The sequence below is a fragment of the Hordeum vulgare genome, chromosome 4H (assembly GCF_904849725.1).
Source record: "Hordeum vulgare subsp. vulgare chromosome 4H, MorexV3_pseudomolecules_assembly, whole genome shotgun sequence".
Classification (NCBI taxonomy): Eukaryota; Viridiplantae; Streptophyta; class Magnoliopsida; order Poales; family Poaceae; genus Hordeum; species Hordeum vulgare.
The window spans coordinates 435,008,987-435,019,858 of record NC_058521.1 but is presented as its reverse complement, the minus strand read 5'-3'; positions in this window follow the sequence as shown (position 1 = coordinate 435,019,858).

The following is a 10,872-nucleotide window of genomic DNA, read 5'->3' as shown; positions in this document are numbered from 1 at the left end:
CTTATAGTCGCCAACAACAGTGATGATGCCCTTGGGACCCGGCATCTTCATCTTTAGGTAGGCGTAGTACGGAATAACCATGAATTTGGCCAGAGCCGGTCTTCCCAGCAGCGCGTGATACGGGCTACTGAGGTCCACTACCTCGAACCATATGGACTCCCGGCGGAAGTGAGCCTTGTCGCCGAAGAGGACGTCCAGCTGGATCTTGCCGATGGGCGAGCATGACTGCCCGGGCACGATGCCATGGAAAACATTGTTGGTTGGCAGTACGTCCGTCTCCTTGAGCCCGAGCTTGCGAAGAGTGTCGAGGTAGAGGATGTTGATGCTGCTGCCGCCATCGACCAGCACCCGGGAGAATCGGCAGCTGAGCCTCTTGGAGGCGAAGCTGGGGTCGAGGACGAGTGCGTATGACCCCGGGTTGGGCATCACCGCAGGGTGGTCCACCCGGCTCCATGTAATTGGTCTGTCAGACCAATGCATGTACTAGGGAACCGGGGGGACAGTGGCATTTACCTCGCGCCGCCTTTGGCGCAGGCTGTGCTTGTCGTCGCCTTTGCTGGTGAAGACGATGAACGCTCCGTCTTGATGCGGATAGTCGTCAGGGTGTGGACCGTCGTCGCGAGGCGGTGGTGGCGGAAGCGGAGCGCGATTAGGAGCAGGTGCACGGGGCGCCGCCTGCACACCTGGAGGAGCCGGCAGGCCCTCCCCTTGCGACAGCCGACGTGCGATGCTGCACTGTCGAAGGGTATGGGTAGACGGCGCCGCCCCAGAATGTATCTTGCAGGGGGCGTCAAGAAGGTGCTTGAGAGACTGCTTGGGCAGCCAGTTTGAGTTGCCGTGATTGCGACGCTTTCGTGGAGGGCCGGCTTGAGAAGCCGACGCCTCGCCCTCCACATTGGCCACCAGCTTGTTGTTGGAGCGGGGATCCATCTGATCCGCCTTGCGCTTGTAGTTATTCTGGCCGCCTTGATTGTCCCCAGCCGACTTGGGAGTAGCCGGCGCAGGCACAACCTTGTCCAAGGCGGTCACCTTGATGCGCATTGCGGAGTCGGCCATGGCGTACTTGTCCGCCTTGGCCATGAGCACCGCCAAAGAGGTGGGCTCGGTGCACATGAGCTTGTGCTTGAGGAGGGTGCTGTCTCGGCATCCGTCGATGAAGTACTGGATAGCTTGTACCTCATGCACCCCCTCACAGGAGTTGCGGAGCTCGGTCCATCGGGTGACGTAGTCGCGGAGGGGTTCGTCGGCCTTCTGGACGCACATGGCCAGCTCGCGGGGCCGGCCAGGGCGCTTGTAGGTGCTGGTGAAGTTGCGGACGAACGCCTCCTCGAAGTCCACCCAGGAGTTGACGCTGCCGGCCGGGAGGCTGTTAAGCCAAGTCCGGGCCGAGCCGGCCAGCATGAGTGACACGTAGCGAACTGCTACGCGCTTGTTTCCCCTAGCGATGCCCACAACCATGGTGTAGTCGATCAGCCAGTCTTCTGGCTTGGCCGTGCCATTATATTTTGGCGTATCCTGAGGCAAGGTGAAGCCTGGGGGGAACGGCTCCCCTCGGATCCGGGGGCCGAAGCATGCCGGACCGACGGGTCCGTCTTCCTCCAGGAGGGCCGAATGGGCCAGGGCGATGATACACCGGCGAGCGTCACGCTCATCCTGGGTGGCGGGGGCGCCAGCCCTGGTGGCGAGAGGGGAGGCGCCTCGGGAGCCAGAGGCGTGAGTCCTTCGCGGGGGAAGATCCCCGTACTCCGAAACGCCCTCGTCGCCTCCGCGATGTAAGCCTGAAGTGTGCTCGCTCTGGCGTTGCAAGCGCCGGTCTTGTCTTCCCTCGCCCCTCCAGCCGGAAGGGCGATGCGAGGAAGATCCTTCGGCGTGGTGCTGGCCGCTAGGGTTGCGGCGAGCCCCTGAGTTTGGTCCAGGGGACTCCGATTGAGCCTGACCAGGGTCAATCCGAGCGTGTTGCTGGTTGGCAGCGTCAAGGAGATCCTTGACACGCTTTTCCTTGAAGGCGCACTCCTCGCCCTCCAGACTTGCCATCTCCTCCATGGCTGCCTGCGCCGCCCGCATGTTGGCCGCAGGAGTCTCGTAGGTGGGCAGATCACCACCTAGAACTTCGGCGACAAACCGGCCGCGGCTGCGGACCAATCCAAGCCGGCTAGGGGCCTCGGAAATTGGAGTGAGGCCGTACGCGGAGTTGTACTCGCGACGCGTAGCCTCCAACCGATGTTTCGCCGAGGCCACAGCGATGCTCTCCTCCAAGATACGCTTGCGAGCCTCCTCCAGCGAGGCCCGAGCGTCGGGAGGGTCGGCGGAAGCGGTGACCGGTGTCTTCAGGCCGGCGATGGCGTCCCGAAGAGTATCAGTGGCGGTCGCAGCGGGCTCGCCGGCGCCTGCAGAGGCCTTGCCAGGAGCCATGCTGGTGCCGGCGCTGATAACCATCACCTCCACGGTGTTGGAGACGACAGCAACGTGGTAGGGGTGAAGAACCCTACCGGCGGCGGAGGGCCGTCGAAGATGAGGACGTTACTGGGGTAAACGTCGTGGACACGCATCTCAGCGATAGAGAGCCTGTTGAAGCTGGCGCAGAGCGCCACAACGTCGTAGTCCTCGCCGAAGTAGTGCGGGCCGTCGTTGAGGCGAAGGTCGCTGAAGAGAATGATGAGGTTCTCCATGCCGGCGACGACGACGCTAGGGAGCGCCTCGTCATCCGAATCTTCGTCCGAATCCGCATGGCGGACTGGGACGTCGATCATCATGGGCGTCGCCTCGTCGAAAGCGAGCTCCACGGGCATGCAAACTGATCCGGAGGCGATGCATCCGGTGGTGTGGGTGCGGGGCCCCGTCCAGCGCGTAAAGCCAGCCGATGCCGCGATCGGCCCCATGGTGGGTGCCAAATGTCGGTGAATACTCACAACATATGCCATAGGTAGGCTAAAGTCGATGAGAACCGAAGGGACAAAGGTGGGCGCTAGGAACGAGGTTGGTACACGCATGGGACGCACGATGAACCCAGGTTCAGGGTTCTCTGTAGAGATAATACCCCTAATCTTGCTGGTGTGTTTGATGTATGGGAACAGAGTACAATGTCGCTGCTGGAGCTGTGTTGGGAGGAGGAAGAGGGGAGCAGCCGGCTCGTCTCTGCCTCTCTCTCTGTTGGTTGGTGAGTGTGTAGTGTCGAAGGACTGGAGAATCATCGGCCCCTCTGCATGGGGGGCGACCGGGGGGTTTTATAGAGGAACCCACCGGCCTACAATATGGATAGAGGGTACAGGGGTGGGACCCGGCTGGCTGCTTCGCCGGCTGGCCAGGGTCCCACAAGGGTCTTGTCTTGTCGATGAGGGGCCCGCCGGCTGGATGGTCTCGATTACCTCTGGGACCCGCCGGCTGGCCAATGGGGCTCCCGCGTAAGGTTGACGCTGAGCACACGTTGTACGTCAAGCGTCGCCCCGCGAGATTCTTCATGGGCAGGCAGTACGACCGCCTCCACTGTTCCCCACGCCAAGTGCAGTAATGGAGTGGGAGTGTGACGGACCGACACTATGCTAGGTGATGGATCAGAGCCGGGGTAGGTTAGCGGTGTGGCCGCCGACGCTCGTACCTGTCGGGCGCCCTGATCCTGTACCTTTGCTGACGCGTAGCTACCTTTAATCGTGAGGTCTCTTCCTGACCTACGATCTGATGTGACTTGTGATCCTCAGCCGGCTAGCCTGCTTGGTCAGCCGGCTTGAGGGTGGCCGCCTCCTCCTCAGTCCGGCTGGCGGGACCAGGCCGGCTCTGAAGGGTAGGCCGCCTGCATTCTAGCCGGCAGGGGCTCCCTGGCCGGCCAGAAAGGTGGCCGCCTCGTCTTCCAGCCGGCAGGCGATGCCTAGCCGGTCAAAAGACTTTGGCCTTGGGAATCTCCATATCTTCATGTCCATTGGGCCAGAAATGAAGGAACAGGCTTGATGAGCCTACCCCGGGGTTATCACCCCGACAATGACCTATGATCAAGTATTCTTACTTGGCTACTAGGTCAATATACTCATATATAGATGAATTTTTCATCGCCCAAGTGCTTTATAGCTGCTAGGATGTTTGTGCATCTTCACCATGTTTTTCTATATCATTCTTACTGTGTGGGCATGTTGGTTTGCATGTGTTTGATCATTCCAGGACATCCAATTGTTGTTATTTGGCTTTTGATTTATCTTTTCCAATTGGATGAACAACAATACCTAGGTCCCTTCTCTAGCTATCTATGCTATCGAAACTCAAGTTATGTTCATGCTTCATCACAAAACTTGAACAAGCACTTGTCGATCCCTTTGTGTGAAGGAGCACTCGGAGTTCCGTATCGTCAATGGCTGACCTCCAAAACCTATGTGTGAATGAACTTGGTGAAACCAACTTCACAAACTCGGTTCCACCGAATTCCAGAGTTGATCTTGAATTTCCATATCGGTACCATGGGAATCACCATCTCGGTTCCACTGAGTTTCCCTGTCAGCTGACAGCAGAGGAACTCAGTGACATCAATTTCGTAATCTCAGTGACACCGACAACGAATGGGTATATATTCCAGTGGGCATGTTCTCTGATTTCCATTCGTCAAAGTTATTTTGCCTCAAACCCTAAGTTGCCTCCTAGACCCCTGGTCGTCGCCCTTGAATCTGCGTGCTTCTCCGCCGCTCGGAATCACCGTCGCCGATGGAATCTTCACCACCATCGCCGCCATAGCTGGACCACCACCAAGATAGGGTAAGGTTCGGACCCCCTCTGCCTTCCTCCATCTGATTCATACGCAATTGGAAATTTTTATCCACAAGCCACTGTGTGCAACCTCTCTATCCACCAGATGAATCCCGTAGATTAGAGAACTAGGAAGTTTTTAGGTTTAACTGTCCATAGACCCCATCTCGGTGACACTGAGTTGCAAAAATCGGTGCTATCAATTATGAACCTAGGGTTCCTGAGAATGGACTCGGTGAGACCGAGTTGTCATTTTCGGTTCCACCGAAATGATGACCAAGTTTTTGTTAAGGAGTTCATGTGTCTTGAAGACCCCGAAAGTTCAAACTCAGTTCCACCGATATGTGTTCTGCACAAAGTTAAAACTAAGGATTTCTCTGTTCAAAATTTTCAAAAACATCTGAATTTTGTGATGCTCATCCTTTCTGTCTTTTCTATATCCACTTCACAGGATTTGCTGTTTATTGCTGAGATTGTGATTGCCTGTCAGAAAAGTCTAGTTCAGAAGATGGTCAGAATGACTTCAGAGAGCAGAGTGTTGAGATGGACTCGCGCGCTAGTCTAGAAAAGTATGAATCTGACCATAGATTCTACAGCTCCCATGGTTTTCCCAAGGCAGCCACCACGCGGAGGAAGAAGCTGAATTCTGATGAAGAGGACTCGGATTTTATGTGAGCGGAAACTTTAACTCTTTCAAAGGCTTCAAGGAAAAATGTCATGAAAGTAACTGCTACCCGTGCTGATCTGAGAGCACCTGAATATGCCTGGAAGAGGACAACACTTTCCAAGGATGTACCTGCCAAGAAGGCTGGTGTGAAGAGGCCCAAGAAGACAAATGTTCATCTTGTTGGGAGAAAGACTTCAATGTTTGAAGACCCAGAAGATGCTGAGGAAGACGCTCCTGAAGAGATCCCAGTTCCTCCCAAGAAGACGAAGATGATGGATGATGCTATGAAATCTGCTCCTAAGCCTCCTTCCAAAGCAAAGAAGATTGTAACTCCCAAAAGGACTACCAAGGACATACCTGCAGCTGCCAAAAGCAAAGGCCCTCCTTCCAGTGCCCATGCTATAGAGGAGCAAGAAGATGAGAATGTGCCAATTCTCAGGAAGCTCATACCAATCCTTCCTATTCACAATGCTTCTCATCCAATAGCAGAATATATGAAGACGAGGAAGGATGTCGGACTAAGGAAGTGGAAGGATAATGATCCATATGTTGTGAGAAGAAGAACTGTTGTTGATCCAAGGTTTCACACCAAGGAACAACAAGATTTTATGAGACTGTCTTGTTTGACAAAAGTCCTGCTGTTAGTGATATGAGGTATGTCGACTGGGCATATATCAAAGAAAATGAGAATTCCTTTCCCCGTGTCCAAGAGAACTTCAGACTAGTGGACATTGAAAAGTTTGTTGGCAAAGAAATGACCCCATTGAAAGACGAGCTAATCATGCAATTCTATGCAACTTTTCATTTCTATGACGATTCTTTAATCTGGATGACTGATGGTCACAAGTATGAAGCCACAATTGCTGAATGGGCTGCTATCATTGGTTCCCCCAAGCAGGAAGATTAAGATGTAGATGTGTATGTAGAAGAAAAGAAGAGTCACAACTCTATGGCCAATATGTACAAGACAATTCCACACAAGTACTTGGCTAGTCACAAGATGGGTTTAGTGTACCATCAAGCAGGCATTCCTACTACAAACACTATTGCGAGATACACTCATACGTCTCCAACATATCTATAATTTTTGATGGTTTCATGCTATTATCTTGTCAAACTTTGGATGTTTTGCATGCCTTTTATATATTTTCTGGGACAAACTTATTAACTCCGTGCCAAGTGCCAGTTCCTGTTTTTTCCATGTTTTGGACCCCTTTCAGAGGAGATTTTGAAACGGAGTCCAAACGGAAGCAAATCCCCGAAAAGATTTTTTTCATAACGGAAGAAGATCGGGAAGCTTGGGAGCCAAGGCAGGGGAGCCTCACGGGCCCCACAAGCCCCCACCCCGTGGCCAGGGGGTAGGCCGCGGCCCACGGGCTTGTGGGCCCCTGGGCGCCCTCTGCCCTAGGGGTTGCGCCTATATATTCCCTAAAAATCCCAAAAAAAATCAGGAGATCATCGAAATCACTTTTCCACCGCCGCAAGCTTCTGTCTCCGCAAGATCCCATCTGGGGCACGTTCTGGTGCCCTGCCGGAGGGGGGATTCGGATACGGAGGGCTTCTTCATCAACACCATGACCTCTCCGATGATGCGTGAGTAGTTCACCATAGACCTACGGCTCCATAACTAGTAACTAGATGGCTTCTTCTCTCTCTTGGATCTTCAATACAAAGTTCTCCATGATCTTCATGGAGATCTATCCGATGTAATCTTCTTTTGCGGTGTGTTTGTCGAGATCCGCTGAATGGTGGATTTATGAACAGATTATCTATTAATCTTATTAGATTTTCTTCTGATCTCTCTTATGCATGATTTCATATTCTTGTAATTCTCTTCGAATTGTGGTTTTTTTTTTGGCCAACTAGATCTATGATTCTCGCAATGGGAGAAGTGCTTGGTTTTGGGTTCATACCGTGCGATGACCTCACCCAGTGACAGAAGGGGTAGCGAGGCACGCATCGTGTTGTTGCCATCAAGGGTAAAAAGATGGGTTTTTCATCATTGGTTTGAGATTATCCCTCTACATCATGTCATCTTGCTTAAGGCGTTACTCTGTTCGTCATGAACTCAATACACTAGATGCATGCTGGATAGCGATCGATGTGTGGAGTTATAGTAGTAGATGCCAAAAGTGTCGGTCTACTTGTCTTGGACGTGATGCCTACATGTATGATCATTGCCTTAGATATCGTGATGACTTTGCGCGGTTCTATCAATTGCTCGACAGTAATTTGTTCACCCACCGTGATATTTGCTATTTTGAGAGAAGCCTCTAGTGAACACTATGGCCCCCGGCTCAACTCCACGCCATATTTTCAGCCTTACACTTTTTACTTTGTTGCACTTTCCGCCTTCAGATCTCACTTTGCAAACAATCTTGAAGGGATTGACAACCCCTTTGAAGCGTTGGGTGCAAGCTTGTTTGTGTTTGCGCAGGTACTCTGGACTTGACGAACCCTCCTTCTGGATCGACAACTTGGTTCTCAAACTGAGGGAAATACTTACTGCTCCTGAGCTGCATCACCCTTTCCTCTTCAAGGGAAAAACCAACGCAAGACCAGTCTCCGTCAACGTGTCAATTTCTGGCACTGTTGTTTGAGAAGTAGCAGAAGGATTTCTGGCGCCGTTGCCGGGGAGGAAGATCAAGTCAAGAACTCATCCAATTAGGTGTTGCAAACTCATCTCTTTCATTTACTTTGTTTGCCAGTTGCCTCTCGTTTTCCTCTCCCCCACTTCACCAATTTGCCTTTTTCTATTGCCATTTTCGTTCGCCCTTTTTCTTGCCTGCTCTTTGTTTTCTTGTGTGCCTGCTTGCTTGCTGAAGTCACCATGAATGAAAACACCAAACTTTTTGACTTCTCGAATACTAATAATAATGATTTTATTAGTACTCTGATTTTTCCCGACACTAGTGCGGAGTCATACGAAATCAATGCCGCTTTGCTGAATCTTGTTGTGAAATAGAAATTCTCTGGCCTTCCTAGCGAAGATGCCGCATCCCATCTCAATACCTTCATTGAGCTTTGCGATATGCAAAAGAAGAAAGATGTGGATAATGACGTGATTAAATTGAAGCTTTTTCCTTTCTCGTTGTGAGATCGCGCAAAAACTTGGTTTTCTTCTTTGCCCAAAAATAGTATCGATTCTTGGGATAAGTACAAAGATGCTTATATATCCAAGTATTTTCCGCCGGCTAAGATCATCTCTCTCCGTAATGATATCATGAATTCCAAGCAACTTGATCATGAACATGTTGCACAATCTTGGGAGAGAATGAAATTAATGATTAGAAATTGTCCCGCTCATGGCTTGAGTCTTTGGATGATTATACAAATCTTTTACGCTGGCTTGAATTTCGCTTCTAGAAATACCTTGGACTCCACCTCAGGTGGAACGTTCATGGAAATAACGTTAGGAGAAGCCACAAAGCTCTTGGACAACATCATGACAAACTACTCTCAGTGGCACACTGAAAGGTCACCTACTAGTAAGAAGGTACATGCTATAGAGGAAATTAACTCGTTGAGTGCTAAGATGGACGAGTTAATGAATTTGGTTGCTAGTAGAAGTGCTCCTTTGGATCCTAATGATATTCCTTTGTCTTCTTTGATTGAGAGTAGCACCGCTAGCTTGTACGTTAATTTTGTTGGTAGGTTTGGCAACAACAATGCTTTTAGAGGAAACTATGTCCTAGGCCTTTTCCTAGTAACTCCTCTAACAATTTTGGCAACTCCTACAACAATACCCATGGAAATTACCATAGATTACCCTCTGATCTAGAGAGTAATATCAAAGAGTTCATCAACTCTCAAAAAAAATCAATGCGTCCATAGAGGAAAAGCTACTCAAAATTGACGATTTGGCTAAGAGCGTTGATAGAATGTCTAGTGATGTTGATGCATTGAAAGTTAGATGTGCTCTTCCCAAAATCAACATGGACGAAACTTTGAAAGCTATGCGTGTTTCCATGATTGAGAGCCAAGAAAGAATCGCCAAAATTCATGCTAGACATGAATGGCTTAAAAAGGCGTGTTCTCGTGATGAGAATCACGAAGATCTTAAAGTGCTTGGTGTGACTCCCATTGAATCTTTGTTTTCTTGTGTCAAACCAAATGATTATGGGGCTGGATATGAATCCACTTTGGTTGAAAAGTGCCCCAATGATTCGGAGTCCATCTATCTTGATGCTAAAAGCATTTAAAGTGGAGTAGAAGATGTTAAAACTTTGATTAGTAATGAAATTACTACCGTGGATTTCAAGGAATTCAATTATGATAGTTGCTCCTTGATTGAATGCATTTCCTTGATGCAATCCATGTTAAACTCTCCACACGCTTATAGCCAAAACAAGGCCTTTACCGATCAGATCGTCGAAGCTATGATAAAATCTCTTGAAGAGAAACTTGAATTGGATGTTTCTATCCCTAGAAAGCTTCATGATGAGTGGGAACCTACCATCAAAATCAAAATCAAAAACTATGAGTGCAATGCTTTGTGTGATTTGGGTGCTAGTGTTTCTGCAATTCCAAAGTCTTTATGTGATGTTCTGGGTTTAAATGAGATTGAAGAGTGTTCTCTTAATTTGCATCTTGCTGATTCTACTATCAAGAAACCCATGGGAAGGATCAATGATGTTCTTATTATTGCAAATAGGAACTATGTACCCGTGGATTTCATTGTGCTTGACATTCCTTGCAATCCTGCATGCCCTATTATTCTTCGTAGACCTTTCCTAAGGACTATCGGTGCTATCATCGATATGAAGGAAGGGAATATTAGATTTCAATTTATTTTAAGGAAGGGCATGGAACACTTTCCTAGAAATAAAATAAGATTTCCCTATGAATCCATGATGAGGGCCACTTATGGTTTGAGCACCAAAGATGACGATACGTGATTCTATCACTTTTATGCCTAGCTAAGGGCATTAAACAATAGCGCTTGTTGGGAGGCAACCCAATGAATTTATCTTTTTCTTTCTGTTTTTTTGCGTCCACACCATCACAATTCTGTTGTGAGTGTGTTTTTTGTGTTTCCTTTTGTGTTTGAGCCAAGCAAAACCTTTATGACTAGTCTTGGTAATGGTTGTTTAATCCTGCTGGAAAAAAACAGAAACTTTTCGCTCACGAGATGATTTTTCATTTTTATTGAGAAAGATATTTTTAGTTGATTCTTTATTCTGATGGTTGATATGCGTGTTTCCCAGGACTTCGTAATTTTTGAGATTTTTTGAGGTACCAGAAGTATACAAAGTATACAGATTGCTACAGACTGGTCTGTTTTTGACAGATTCTGTATTTGTTCAGTTGGTTGCTTGTTTTTATGAAACTATGGTTAGTATCGGGGGGGTACTAGCCATGGAAAAGTGAGAATACAGTAGCCCAACACCAATATAGATAGAATTCAAGTTTTCTACAGTACCAAAAGAAATGGTAGTTTGTTTTCTTGTACTAATGTTATCACGAGTTTCTGTTTAAGT